Source organism: Haematobia irritans, chromosome 3, assembly GCF_050003625.1.
Source record: "Haematobia irritans isolate KBUSLIRL chromosome 3, ASM5000362v1, whole genome shotgun sequence".
In the NCBI taxonomy this organism is placed as follows: domain Eukaryota; kingdom Metazoa; phylum Arthropoda; class Insecta; order Diptera; family Muscidae; genus Haematobia; species Haematobia irritans.
Genome location: NC_134399.1, coordinates 45,573,945 through 45,589,417, shown reverse-complemented (window position 1 = coordinate 45,589,417; position 15,473 = coordinate 45,573,945). Strand labels below are relative to the sequence as shown.

Here is a 15,473-nt window from a genome sequence, read left to right as displayed (position 1 = left end):
AGAATATTGTAGTGCTACCAGAATGTTCTCGTATTGCCACACCGTCATATATAAAAGCGCTCGCATGCTGCTAACGAGTCAGTCTTAATTAAAGCGTCAAACGAATAACTTCAGTGTGAACGAATTGTAAAGTGTGAAGTCATAGTAAATAAATTGTAGATTGTCGTTATTTAAAAGAACTGTGTTTTAATTGTCGGGTAATTAAAAACGCCTAAATATAAAAACGTAACAATATATTTGCTACAAATCCTCCAACTTTGCCATGGACTCATCCTTTATGATTTACTATCGACCACCGAAACAATTGTGATTCAACAGACTCTAGTTCTCGAGATATCAACGAGTGATTTTTGACGTTTCGTTCGTCTCGAGGCGAACGAAAATTCCAGTAAGTTCTGTAATGATCGCATATTATAAATATTCCCTAATTGTTTGAAAAACAGGTGAATTTTAGCATTTTTCAAACGTTTGTGTTTATTGGGATTGTATTGTAGATATTGAGTACTCATTTAACTGTAACGAGTACTCAAAAGATTAGTCAGTAACGAGTACTTGCAATCAAATACTCGTTACTTTCCCAACACTAGACTCTTAGTTTTTCCCATTTTGTGGCTTCTATTCAGACTCTGCAGTCTTGTGTCGGATTTTCTAAATATTGGAGACTTGGCAAATTTGTATTTTTATTCTTAACATTTGGGTTTTGAAGATATATTTAATGTGCCAAATTGTACTATCGATTATTGTATTTTGACGGTGTTGTATGCTGTTGAAATCCGCGAGGAAGGTAAGACTCTGTCGCAAAAGTATTGCCTATACATACATAATATATACATACATATATATGCTTATATTGAATAAAAATATTTTTTACTCCTTTCCAACTACAAGAGAATGTTAAAGTGTAATCAAACATTAAATCTTTATAGATTCCGTGTTAATTAGTTCGAAATAATGCAAAAACGAAATTCATATAAAGACAGTACAGTGGTGTATATAAAACAAAAAGTGCGGAAAAAGTGCAAGATAAAACTTGTCGCGAACAAATAAAGGCATAAATTATTTATTTGTGAAAAATTTTCATGCAATGCAGTGTGCATGTTGTATGAAATATGAAGCAAAGGTAAGATTTTAAACAATCCTTCCAGATATTTTTGCCAATAAGTGCATAAATTGGTGTATAACATTTATGTATACATATTTATTTAGTTTATATACATATATGCGTTGTTGAATCCATTGGGCATTGCATCGAACGCCTTCAGGTGGTGTGAGTAAAGAGATTTCCGTCGCTTGTCTCAACTCGCCAGTACTCCCATCACCACCACCAACACCAGCCATCACAATAATCTCTTTCGCACGCATAACTAGAGATGTAACAATTGTACCTATACCGGAATGTGAAAGCGAGTATCAACAAAGTATGAGAGAGTCAAGCAGCCAACCATTTGTATAACAAAAATGAGTTTTGGTTTTCTCATGCAAATTTGTAATGTTTTAGTGTACATGTTTAGTTGGTCGTTTAAAGATATATGACAGAGACAAAATGCAGGACGGGAAAGGTAGTCTGATACCCGTTACGCGGATCGCTTCCAAAATCATAAAATTAAATGTCTATTGAAAATCTCTCCTCTTTGTTGTCTACTGGGAATTTGCAGAATGGCCTTTCAGACCATTGGAAGCAAAGAATTCAGTAGGGGTAACTATTACAACAATTAGTATTCACAAACATGTTTTGAAGACCTGCTCGACTAGAACAAAAATGTTCGTTAAATTATCCTCCTCTATTTTAACATATTGGTTAGCAATACTCACGAGCATTTAAATAAAAACAAAGCGAACATTTTATGGAATCGAATGTATGTTGATTGAAGTCATGGTACACTTTTAGAAATTTTGCTAAATTGGTAGATGATGAATTTAATAGCCATTTAGTGAACTTTCTTTCTTGTATTTTAACATGTCGGAGATCAACACAGATAAAAGTGAATACTTGAATCATATACAAAAATTGTGATTTCAATTATTTTTGTATTTGATTTTCAGCTTATTACGAAAATCATAAATCAAATTACCCTTATTGTGACGTCGTCATAAAATTATTTTCAAATGAAAGAATACTTGTGTTGGGCATAAGAATAATTGAAATTTGTCAAAATATACAAATTATATCCCTGTAAGAAATTGGGCTGACTTTAAGTTAACAAATGGTTAATCAAAACTGAGTCACATGTGACTCAAAAAATCACTCATTTCCCATGTAAAATCGTTGTCATTGGAACGAGTGAGTTCTCACTGACCTCTGCATAAGTTTTAGCTAACCAAAAGTTAGCTCAAAATGAGTTAGCGTTTGGCTGATAATATATAAGGACACTATAAGTTAGCTTCTAACTGATTAGTCTATGGTGAGCTATCTCGTTAATAAAATTATTTTTTATTCATTTTATTCTGAAGTTTATTATAAGCTTACTTTATAAGCTATTATAACTACTATGAGCTTACTTAGTCTCTGTAAATATTTTAAATAATAAATAAAATGTAAAATATAATATTAGTTCTAATATTAGGCTTGAGTGTTGTCTTAATATCTTTCGCTTTTCTTTCCTTTGAGATTGTGTTGTAGCTCGCTGATTGATAGTGGGCTTCATCAGAGAACTCCAAAAGCCTTGAAAGCATTTATCTGGATATTTTTTTCTATTACAAAGAACTGCATCTACAAATAACAATAAGAATATATAAAAAGAGAATGATAAATTGATTTACTATTGTACCCATTAAGATCAGAAATAGGTTCGCTTTTCGCTTTGAAAATTTCGCGGTTACTTTATTAAAACAGTTCAATATAAATTAACTCAATTGATGTCCAGTTTCTTGTTCCTCTAGATTTCGGCAAGACTTTAAAGGAATATGTTTTCATTTATACCCACCAACAACTCTCATTACCCGGTAATCTGGTAGGTAAGCCTATTTAAAAAGTAATAACTACTTATTAATTGTCATTGCTCCGGATTACATTTACATACGCATGTCCTAGGAGGAAAGTACTTCACCCCAGGCATACCCTCGGCCATGAAATAAGAGTGTATAAAGAGCATATGATCACCTAATATGTAATCATTTATTCGTAATTTGAAAAATAACTTTTTTTCTCAGGTACCCAAATCTCGAAAATAAATACTTTTTATGTTTTTTGAATAATATAAAACGTAATTCTCTTCGCAGAAAAAAGCTTGTTCGGTTCTAACGATTTTGTCTTTACACTAATTATGTTGGTACTGATTCCGAGAAACGGAGAAGTCCTTTCGAAACCTTTTAATGATAACTCAAATGCTATGTTTCAAGTAAAAACGACTTTAAATTAAAGTATTAGAAGTCATCTCCTATTCTTTAATCCTGTTTAGCTTTGCTAGAAACCAAAAATCAACAAATTTTTATACAATTTCATTAATTTTTAAGAGTTTTTTAGAATTATTAAAGCCAAGTTGATCTTAGTACAACAAAATTGCTTTTCATCCATAAATACCCATTTTAAGTCGAATCACCTAACTGTAAGGATAAAACAAGTTTATTAAAAAGTTTATCTACTTTGGACAAGGCTATGCTAATCAAAACTCGCAACAAAAAAATCTCACTATATTTTCTTTCAGTTTATGAAAATAATAAAAAATACAATGCATGTGCGGTTTATAACGAAATTTAGTCCACGAAATTTGGTGAGATGTAAATTTAGATGTGCATACCCTGGAACGAATTAAACGCAAATTAATTCCAAGATTAAACTAGAAAACTTACTACAGTGAGTTAGATTCGTGAATTACTTTATAATATATCTATATTCATTTAAAGCACCATTATTATGAAATACTTGGAAACCATTTTATACATTAGATTAAATATTAGTTTTAATTTTTTATGTAAATGCTCAATATTTTATTAAGCTGTTTCGACCAACTGCATTACTTTTTGAGAATAATCATCATTATAAGTTAGTCATTATAACTCATCGCAATGTAATGCAACGTGTAATGAGAGTTTTACTTCTGGTAATGCAAATTGTAATGAGTTATGGTTACCTAGTTTTTGCTGGGTAATTTTGATTATTTAAGTAAAAGTAATGACGAAATAAAGTGGTTTCAACCCAAAACCGAACATAGTACCAACCTTTAGTATTTCGGAGTTTCGTTGCGGAAACTGAACATAGTACTTACCTTTAAAAAGCAAACAGCTCATTGAAAAATTCATTGGGAGTTTCCATTTACTCCGTCAATTATACCACAATGATGGGTTCTACATTAAAAATATAAATTTCAGTTATTAAATTGCATTTTAGTTATGCATTTAAGTGTTACTTACCCCAATCTATCGGAAAAATGCAAAAGTCCTCTGAAATATATAATTAAAAATTTAATGACACAGCAGTGAATATTTTTTTGTTTTTATTTGATTTTTTTCTATGATTTTATTTTACTTACACATGCATCAGCTTTGAGTGAACAAAAAGGAAACGAAAAAGTGAGTTTGAACAAAATTCAATTGACTCAAGGCTGCATAAGTATTGAGTTAGCTAGAAGTCACCACAGAGTAGTTAGTGAAAAGTTAGTTTGATTTTGAGTGAGTTCAATATATTTCTACAGAGATAGTACTCAATCCAAATACATTAGTATTTGAAGTATATAATGTTTTTTCAATTACAGTCGTAAAAAACGTTATAGGTTACATAATTTATCAAATTTTGTAACCTTTAACGTAATTGTGTTTATTACGATGGTAAAAATGGGTTTATGATTTTTATTAGAAAAAGTATAAAAATATACATAGTTGAAATATAGACGAATACAGTATTTACCTTATTTTCCAATTTACACAAGCAACATGAAAAATATAGAACATTCATGATAAACCACATATTAAAAAAAAATATGGAGGTTCACTTACAATTAATTCTTCATTTTCTCATGATTTGTTTCGTCAACTTGCCGTTCTGTAATACAAACAATGTAGAAACCTATATTTGATTTCATAGTTTTATATAATTTTACCTTCTGTTTGGGCGAAGAATTGAAGCACAAACTCTCCATTTTCGAAGCAAACCCTTTCCTCTGGGACACTAATTTTTGACAGTGGGCTTATATCGATTTCTTTATTTTGCAAGAATATCTATTTATTGACCTTTTTGATGTGTACATATCCTAATTGTAAAAAAAAACTAATCAGAAAGCGTGTAATTGTATGTATATTCCAAAGCTTTTCGAAAGGTCAAAGGCTCAGATGATCAGTACATTTTCAATATACGAAATATATACTAAATAGCAAAAAATATAAAAAGTCCTTGTTTGTCATTATAATACCAAAGTACTGAATTTTGAATACTAAAAATTTTGTCTTTTTTATGCATTTGTTGAAAAATATATGCTAATATTGATATCGGCCTCGAACGATTATTGCTTTTTTTGCCGAACATATGCTACGGCTTCGACCAAAAAACCCGCTTCGGTCGAGCTCTAAAGCTGATATACAGTTTTTGTTTTTTAAATAAAGTGCTAAAATGCATGACTCAAATTTAAACCTGCAAAATTGTTCATTTCATACGTTATACCGTATAAAGGTGTATCTCAGTTTAAGTAATCCCAGCTTAGAGAATACTAACGAAGTCAGGATCCAATCTCGTTGTCGGCTAAGCAAAGCAATTCATTAAAATGTGCGCCAGGAATTATTGAAGCCATAGAAAAGATCGCCGGATGAGTTGCTATTTTCTAAAAAGAAACAATGATCTTTTTGCATCAGTTGCAAGAGACAGCATTAAGGTAAGTACTATGTACGCTTTTCGAGTGAATATAAAGCAAATAAATTAACTCAATTTATGCGCAGTTTCTTGTTCCTCTAAATTTCGGCAAGATATGGGAATATGATAGTTTTCATTTATAACTTTGATTATTTCGGTAAAAGTAATCGCGAAAATTAACCGACTTTCACGACTTGCAACTCGAAAACCGAACGTACCCACCTTTACACAGAAAAAATATCACCGAAATATTTCCAATTAATAAGTTGTTTTAAGTTGAAAACTTTTTAAATTAAAAAGTAATTATTACTATTAACTTTTAAATTAAACTAGAATTAATAAATCAATTAAGTCATTAATTGAATTTTCTTTTAATTTTTAACAAAATAATTGAAACAAATAGCTTTTTAATTAAACTATACCTTGTTTTGGATTTTTTTTGGTAATTTTTATTAAAAATTTATTTCAAGTAATCACTTATTTAATTAAACTAAAAACACTACGCCAGTGGAGAAAGTGATTGTTACGTTTTTATTCAAAAATTATTTGAATTTTGCAATAAACATCAATTAAATTTTTAATTGAATCAATTAAAAAATAATTTAAATTTTGTTAATGAAACCAATTATTGGATCAATTAATTTCGTGATTGAATAATTTTTTTTTGTGTATGATGTTCTCGGAAGTCTACAAAAACATTTTGTCCCATGTGATATTGCCATAAGCTAATCCTACAGCACACTTCTAAGGTGGTAAAACAATGGATTTCCGATGCTAAATTGTGTGTACTTGACTGGCCTGCTCAGTCGCCTAATGTAAACGTCATAAAATAACCTTTGGAAATTTGCAAAAGGAAAAATTGGTATTAAATTTTTGGAAAAGGCGTATGATCTCTATTTGAACCATAAGATATCATTGACTATTTAATCCTATCCAATGGCAAGAACTTGCGCAGAAGTAATCAAACGGCATGGCTATAGTATCAACTATTAACATTTATCGTGGAAAGTTACCAAAAATGTATAAATTATCAAGAAGTCTTTGTCGTTAGTTTCCTTATCCCCTTTAATCTTTAAAACTGACCTAATAAGCAACAATATTGCATTAAAGTCTTAGTTTTAATATTTATATTTTCATTATAAATTCGTTTTGAACAGCACTGTATATAATATTCTCCAAGAGTCCAATTTTTTTTTTCTTCAGCTGCAGTGTACAAATTTTGGGAGGAAAAAAATAAATGACTTCACTTGTAGATGTAAAATTACACATCATTTAAGGAATATCTAGCTCTTATCTGCTTTCAACTTTTGAAGTTAACGTATGATTGCTTATTTTGTTTGGAACTATATATTGAACATTGAAAATGTCCTTTCAACAGAAGCATTTGAATAGGGTAGCGAAAGTAATGATAATGCATACTTACATATATAAGAACTTGGATTGGCCATCATCTTTTTTCCTCCAAATTCATGCTAAATACAATTGTTCCGAATCTGGTTGGTTTTGTATCCCTAAAAATCTTCCAAGAAAAAGTATCATCTAAAGATCCCCAATCGTGAAAAAAGCGAAATTTAGGGGGAAAATTCCCATTTTTTTATTACAAAAATATATATATATATATTACAATAGAAATGTATACATTAAATCCCGCGAAGCATAAAACTTGCTTGTCTGCAGGAAAAAAATCATTCATTTTTATATAAACAAATAACAACATTCAAACTTTACATAAAAATATTCATTCTTATTCAGTTCACCTTCATTGCTTATCTAATAAATGCTTTCTAATATGGTACTTGAATTTGCTTTCATTTCTGAGATTAACAATATATACTGGTTTTGTTTAAAAATTTTGGCAGTTGGGCGCTAAGACTGGATTAACCATAGTTGTTTTGAAACGTAGGCACCTTAAATCTTCCTTCTTGTCTTCTTCTTGTTTCGTGCGAGTGATTGATCCTTGTCAGGTATTCTTTTTCATTGTGGAAATCTTTGGCTATCGTTAGAGTGTAAATATTTCGTATATTTAAAATCTTTTGATTCGACATAAATGCGTTTATGTTCTCTGTGCTGATCATCGTTGTTTGTTGAGTTGTGTGTTGCATTGTTGATACATTTTCCGCTTTTTCACATCAGAATTTTTATTAATTTGTATTGTGTTTGTTGTAATGTTTTTACATATGGTGAGTTTCCCCACGCACATATCCCATATCTTATATACGACTCAGATAATGCAAAATATATTTGTTTAAGCACATGAAGTGGAGCACAGTTACTAATATGATATAGGACATAACAGGTTGGCTGATAAGTCCCCGGTCTAACAAAGCAAAACACATTTTTTGTCAAAATTCGTTTTTATTATTCAACATAGTACCGTTCAAGAGCGATACAACGATTATAACGACCTTCCAATTTTTTTGATACCATTTTGGTAGTACTCCTTCGGTTTTGCCTCAAAATAGGCCTCAGTTTCGGCGATTTTTTCCCTGCGAGTATCCTTTTGAGGTCTGAGAACAAGAAAAAGTCGCTGGGGGCCAGATCTGGAGAATACGGTGGGTGGGGAAGCAATGCGAAGCCCAATTCATGAATTTTTGCCATCGTTCTCAATGACTTGTGGCACGGTGCGTTGTCTTGGTGGAACAGCACTTTTTTCTTCTTCATTTGGGCCGTTTTGCCGCGATTTCGACCTTCAAACGCTCCAATAACGCCATATAATAGTCACTGTTGATGGTTTTTCCTTTCTCAAGATAATCGATAAAAATTATTCCATGCTCATCCCAAAAAACAGAGGCCATTACTTTGCCAGCGGACTTTTGAGTCTTTCCACGCTTCGGAGACGGTTCACCGGTCTCTGCCCACTCAGCCGACTGTCGATTGGACTCAGGAGTGTAGTGGTGGATCCATGTTTCATCCATTGTCACATATCGACGGAAAAACTCGGGTGTATTACGAGTTAACAGCTGCAACACCCGCTCAGAATCATCAACACGCTGTTGTTTTTGGTCAAATGTGAGCTCGCGGCACCCATTTTGCACAGAGCTTCCGCATATCCAAATATTTATGAATGATATGATCTCGATCAACTTCATTTTACGGTCATTCAAAATCATTTTGTGGATTTTTTTAATGTTTTCGTCGGTAACCACCTCTTTCGGGCGTCCACTGCGTTCACCGTCCTCCGTGCTTATTTCACCACGCTTGAATCAATTATTGTTGATTTCCCTGGGGCAGAGTCCGGAAACTCATCATCAAGCCAAGTTTTTGTTCCACCGTATTTTTCCCTTCAGAAAAAAGTATTTTATCAAACTGTAGTATGCACAAGATTGTGCATACTACAGTTTATATGATTTGTGAAGTGTCCTAGTAATTTGGAGATACTCTTCTCTTTCTGAAACCCAAATTGCTCTTTACTTATTATTTCATATTTTGTTAAAAATGGTCTAATTCTCCGTACCATCACTTCCTCCAACACTTTTTAAAGAACTGGTAATATCGATATAGGTCTATAATTGTTGAAATCATTCTTAGTGACATTTTTACGTATAGGCCTTATCAATGAAATTTTCATCAATGTTGGGACAATTCCTTCATGCATACTCATGTTGATCAGGTTTGTTATTATCGGAGCAAGTGTATGTGCATAATTTTTTGGATCTTTTGCTCTTATTTGATCAATTCCTGGTCCTCTATTTATTTTAAGTGTTCTTAAAATGGTAATTATTTCATCCTTGTCGGTATGAGAGATATATATTGTGTTTGATAAACGTTGTTCTTCCTCATGGAATGTTTTTATGTCGCAGTTATGAAGTATTTTACACACATTTTCCTTGAACTGAATGCCAAAATTTTCTGTTACAATACTTATATCTTGATTTTTAAAGCTTTTTTTAATGGTATAATCGCTATCTATAGATCTTTTGCCAATTATGCTATTTATAAGGTTCCATGATTTTTTTTATATCACTTCTATTGTTTTTAAACTCATGAAAGTATTCATTCTTCGCTGTTATTATAATTCTGTTTAATTTATTTTTAAATTTCTTATATATATTCAAATTCAAACATTTTGTTATTTTTACAATTTTTCCATCTTTTATATAATCTATATCGTACAGCACAGTACTCAAGAAGTCTATAATTTAACCATGGGCTTTCAGTAATTTTTTAATTATGTTTTTTTACGATGGTTTTGGATTTCAGGTAGATTTCAGAAAATTTTGAAAATATTGCATTGAATAGATCATTGCTATTAGTATTTTCGTTGCATATATCATTCCACTTTTCTTCCTGAATTAATCGATTCACTTTTCGTGTGCTCATACCGTAGGCCTGGTTATTTATTTTGTTACAATTTTCTTTCTGTGTAGTTTCAAGACAACCGAAGAGCGAAAAATGGTCTGACACATTTGTCTATTTTTTTCTAATGAACATATGATCAATGCATGCACACAAAAAATTTTTTTTCTGATTCAATCACGAAATTAATTGATCCAATTAATTTTTTAATTGAAATGTCTTCAATCACGAAAATGATAGTATCAATCACAGTTTTAATTGGGCATAGAAAAAATTCTTGATTAAAAAATTAATTGATTTCATTACCAAATATCAATTTTTTAATTGATTCAATTAAAAATTTAATTGATGTTGATTGCAAAACTCAATTAATTTATTAATTAAAAAAGGTAACTATTTTCAATTACATTCCGAATTGGCTTATAATTTTTATTTGGATTAACAATTGATTGTTTGAAAAAAAAAAATTAATTAAAAATTTAAAAAAAAAAATGTTCATCGTTTTTTTTAACTGAATAACCCCCATTTTCATAAAGCTCCGTTAGTGTTCCGTTAACTAACCAACTTTTGAACCGTATAATGGACGAAGCTGCCATCTTGCATATATATTCCATATGCCAGTTAGGAACTTAACTGACGAAAATTTTTCAGTTAAAGTTAACTGGAGAGAAGATATTTGCAATTTACTTTCTGTTTACAGGCAGTTAAAGCCTAACGGAGCTACATGAAAATGGCCGTTAGTCTTCCGAATTTGATTAAAAGTTAATTATATAAATTAACTTTTTAATTAAAAATTTTAAAATTTTCAATCATTGACTTAATTAACTTAATGTTTCTATCTTGATTAAAAAGTTAATTGTACCAATTAATTTATTAATTGAAAAAAATTTCAACTTCAATTAACTTTTTAATTGGAAATATTTTGGTGATATTTTTTTCTGTGTGTGCTTGTGCTTGTGTTTTTGTTTATGTCTTCACGAGTTGTCTCTTTCACTATACAATCCAATCCTTTACAATTCATAACATCAATATACTTTGTTGTAGTCGTGTTGATCTTGCAAATATCAATTATTATTTGTTTTGTTTATTGTTTTTTTTTTATTTTCTTTTGTGTGTGTTGTCTATGTCATAAGATTTTAAATCATCTTCTCAATATCATTCTCGCAACATTTTCATTTTTGCGAGCACATATCTCTCCTTTCCTCACACATACAAACTTCCATTTCACTTCTTGTGCTCTGTTTTTGACAAGCCATAAGAAACGGCGGTTTGTGCTCGTGAGCTCATCATTTATATGGATGTACTTGTTATTATCTGTTGTCCCTTCATTAATCTCATTCGCTTCAAGTCTATGTCGTTTTATGTTACTCATTATCTCCCTCTTTTTACTTAGAGAACAGAATTCAATAACGGCTTTTGCCTTTCCTTTTATGCTATATACACCTTCAATATTGTTACGTTTTTATATTGAGGCGTGTTTAATAACCCGATAATTAATATTGATTGATTTCATTTATTTAGCAATATTTATGCTATTTTTAAGTACAATTACATTTATAAATATCTAAAGGGTGATTTGTTAAGAGCTTGATAACTTTTTTTAAAAAAAAAACGCATAAAATTTGCAAAATCTCATCGGTTCTTTATTTGAAACGTTAGATTGGTCCATGACATTTACTTTTTGAAGATAATTTCATTTAAATGTTGACCGCGGCTGCGTCTTAGGTGGTCCATTCGGAAAGTCCAATTTTGGGCAACTTTTTCGAGCATTTCGCCCGGAATAGCCCGAATTTCTTCGGAAATGTTGTCTTCCAAAGCTGGAATAGTTGCTGGCTTATTTCTGTAGACTTTAGACTTGAAGTAACCCCACACAAAAAATAGTCTAAAGGCGTCAAATCGCATGATCTTGGTGGCCAACTTACCGGTCCATTTCTTGAGATGAATTGTTCTCCGAAGTTTTCCCTCAAAATGGCCATAGAATCGCGAGCTGTGTGGCATGTAGCGCCATCTTGTTGAAACCACATGTCAACCAAGTTCAGTTCTTCCATTTTTGGCAACAAAAAGTTTGTTAGCATCGAACGATAGCGATCGCCATTCACCGTAACGTTGCGTCCAACAGCATCTTTGAAAAAATACGGTCCAATGATTCCACCAGCGTACAAACCACACCAAACAGTGCATTTTTCGGGATGCATGGGCAGTTCTTGAACGGCTTCTGGTTGCTCTTCACTCCAAATGCGGCAATTTTGCTTATTTACGTAGCCATTCAACCAGAAATGAGCCTCATCGCTGAACAAAATTTGTCGATAAAAAAGCGGATTTTCTGCCAACTTTTCTAGGGCCCATTCACTGAAAATTCGACGTTGTGGCAGATCGTTCGGCTTCAGTTCTTGCACGAGCTGTATTTTATACGGTTTTACACCAAGATCTTTGCGTAAAATCTTCCATGTGGTCGAATAACACAAACCCAATTGCTGCGAACGGCGACGAATCGACATTTCACGGTCTTCAGCAACACTCTCAGAAACAGACGCAATATTCTCTTCTGTACGCACTGTACGCATTCGTGTGGTTGGTTTAATGTCCAATAAAGTAAACTGAGTGCGAAACTTGGTCACAATCGCATTAATTGTTTGCTCACTTGGTCGATTATGTAGACCATAAATCGGACGTAAAGCGCGAAACACATTTCGAACCGAACACTGATTTTGGTAATAAAATTCAATGATTTGCAAGCGTTGCTCGTTAGTAAGTCTATTCATGATGAAATGTCAAAGCATACTGAGCATCTTTCTCTTTGACACCATGTCTGAAATCCCACGTGATCTGTCAAATACTAATGCATGAAAATCCTAACCTCAAAAGAATCACCCTTTACTTGAATTGGATTTCATTTAATTAAAATTTTTGTTTTACGTATGCAATAACTTTCTGCTTAAACCTATATAAATTTGTTTCGATTTTTATTTCATCGGGCATATTATTATACATTCTTAAGCCATTGTAGAGCAGTAAGTTTTGACCAAAAGTTGTTGAAGAAAATCCTAATCTAAAATCAATAGCATTTCTTAGGTTATAGGGCTGGGCATCTGCTACGTAAACTATATATTTACGCATGTATCTTGGCATCCATCCATTCTTTATTTTAAATATGAATATCAGGGCGTTTATCATAATCCTCTGATTCACAGATAACCGCTTCAGTGCATCTAGCATATCGCTTATATGTGTTAAAAAATTACACTTGAGGATAGTTCTCATTCCCTTGTTTTTAAGCTTCTGTAGTCTTCCTTTCCACTGTAATGTTCCCATCAACAATATCGTTGAACAATATTCAAAGTGCGGCTTAATTTTGGTATTATATATATTTATAGCAGAAATAGTTGATATTTGATTACGAATCCTTCTTAAAAAGGAAATCTTTTTGGCTATCTTTTTACAAATATAGTTAAAATGAGCTTCGAATTTCAAATGTTTGTCAATTATTACTCCCAAATATTTCATTTCTTCTACTTTTTCTATTTCTACTCCTTCCATACAAATATTTTGCGTAGGACTCCCGTTTAATACCATTGCTTTCGTTTTGCTTGTATTAATCTTAATCTTGTTCATCTTTAAATACGTCTCTACTTCTTTAAGGTCGTCATTTACTTTTCGCACACATTCTTCTGCATCCTCTCCACTTACATACAACAGAGTATCGTCAGCAAACATACATACTTTTGAGTTTGCACCAACTCTTTCTAAATCATTTATATATATGAGAAAGAGAAGAGTTCCAAGAACTGCACCTTGAGGTACACCAAATTCATTAGATATTGGAGCTGATATGTAATTTCCGCACTTTGTTCTCTGCGTTCTATTGCTTAGATAACTTCTAAACCAAGACAATTCAGTCTCTTTGATTCCATATCGTTCTAACTTCTTTATCAAAATGTCTCTATTTATTACTTCAAATGCTCGTTTGAAATCGAGAAAAACGGCAACTACAGCTTTACGTTGGACAATTTCGATTTTCCATCCTGATACCACTAGATTTAGCAAGGCTCACAGCTATGGTTTTTCCGGAATCCTGATTGCATTGGATATAATAATTGATTACCTTCAAAGTAACTGCTTAATTGGTCGTATACTATCCTCTCCATTAGTTTACTCAACGTAGATAACATATTTATGGGTCTTATTTCCGCAGGATTAGTGGTATTTTGCTCTTTTTGAACTGGTACAACGCATGACTCTTTTAAGCATTTGGGAAAAATTCCATTTTGGAGGGATGAATTTATTATTCTTTGTAAATGTGGTCCTACTATATCGAAGTTTTGGGTGAGCATATTTACTGACAACATATTTTGATCTTTCTTGTTGTTCATGGTTTTCATTGTTTCCTTTATTTGAGTTAGATCCAAAATTTTGAATCTAAATTTTAATTCTGGATTTACGTTTATGATCTTTCATAATTAATGAAATCAATTCCTTCAGATATATTTTTGATGCTTTGGATGAAGAAGAAATTCAAACCTTCAGCTATGTCTTTTTCGCTACGCAAAATTTTTCCATTAATTTCAATTTCGTTTACGCAAGTGTTTACCTTCTTTACCACAAGCTTTTTTATAGACCTTCACATATCTTTTTGTGTCCTACATTCATTTATTTTGCTATTAATATAATTTGCTTTAGCAAGGTTTAACTCCTTCTTGTATTGATTCCTACATATTCTATATTGATTCCATGAATACTCATTGTTATACCATAAGGCCATATTATGGAGATATATCTTTCTATGATTCATTGATTTTTTCCCAAGTGACCTCCACTAGGTCCATTGTGGAATTCCGTCAAAACATCTCTTATTTTAGAATCCGGTACGATGATTAAATTTCGGCTGCTCTTACCATCTTCGCTTTCCCATTTACATTGAAGGGTTCCATTGACCAGACATAGACTGTCCCATTGAGCCCAGTATGATTTCACAAGTGGGCTTTCGGCTGCGATGTCGTTCTTGCTGGGTTTCTTTTCTTCTTTCGCCGAAATAATTTTGCTCAAAATGGGATCTTTACGCTGTTCTGCTGGCCAGTCCACTCCAGATTCGACGTCCAACAGCCGGATGTCCACGATTTCTTCCTTATGTTCAGCTTGCGAGCAGTGTTTGCACTCGACATTACAAGGTCGACGTGACAAGGCGACCCCGTTCCCATGTTTGCCACCTTTTCTATGCTCGATACTGAAATCATAGCTTTGGAGTCTTTCGATCCAACGTGCCAGCTGAGCTTCCGGATTCTTGAATTGAAGCAACCATCGTAGAGCTGAATGATCAGTTCTTAGCAAGAAATTCTGTCCATACAAGTATTTGTGGTAATGCTTTACGCTTTATATGACAGCAAGCAACTCCCTTCTCGTT

The 15,473-nt window shown here is 32.2% G+C and overlaps 1 protein-coding gene across 7 annotated transcripts in view; it reads left to right on the top strand.

Moving 5' to 3' along the window:
• Positions 1 to 591: 591 nt before the first annotated feature.
• LOC142232406 (uncharacterized) overlaps positions 592 to 15,473 on the top strand; it is a 40,268-nt gene continuing 25,386 nt past the window's right edge. For 2 of the 7 annotated variants that reach the window (XM_075303211.1, XM_075303212.1), the window contains exons 1-2: positions 592 to 784; positions 927 to 1,120. The gene's annotated coding sequence lies outside the window, so the exon portion shown is untranslated. Of the gene's footprint in view, positions 785 to 888; positions 1,121 to 15,473 lie in introns of all 7 variants that reach the window. The other 5 variants (XM_075303210.1, XM_075303214.1, XM_075303217.1 and 2 more) reach the window with 3 other exon arrangements.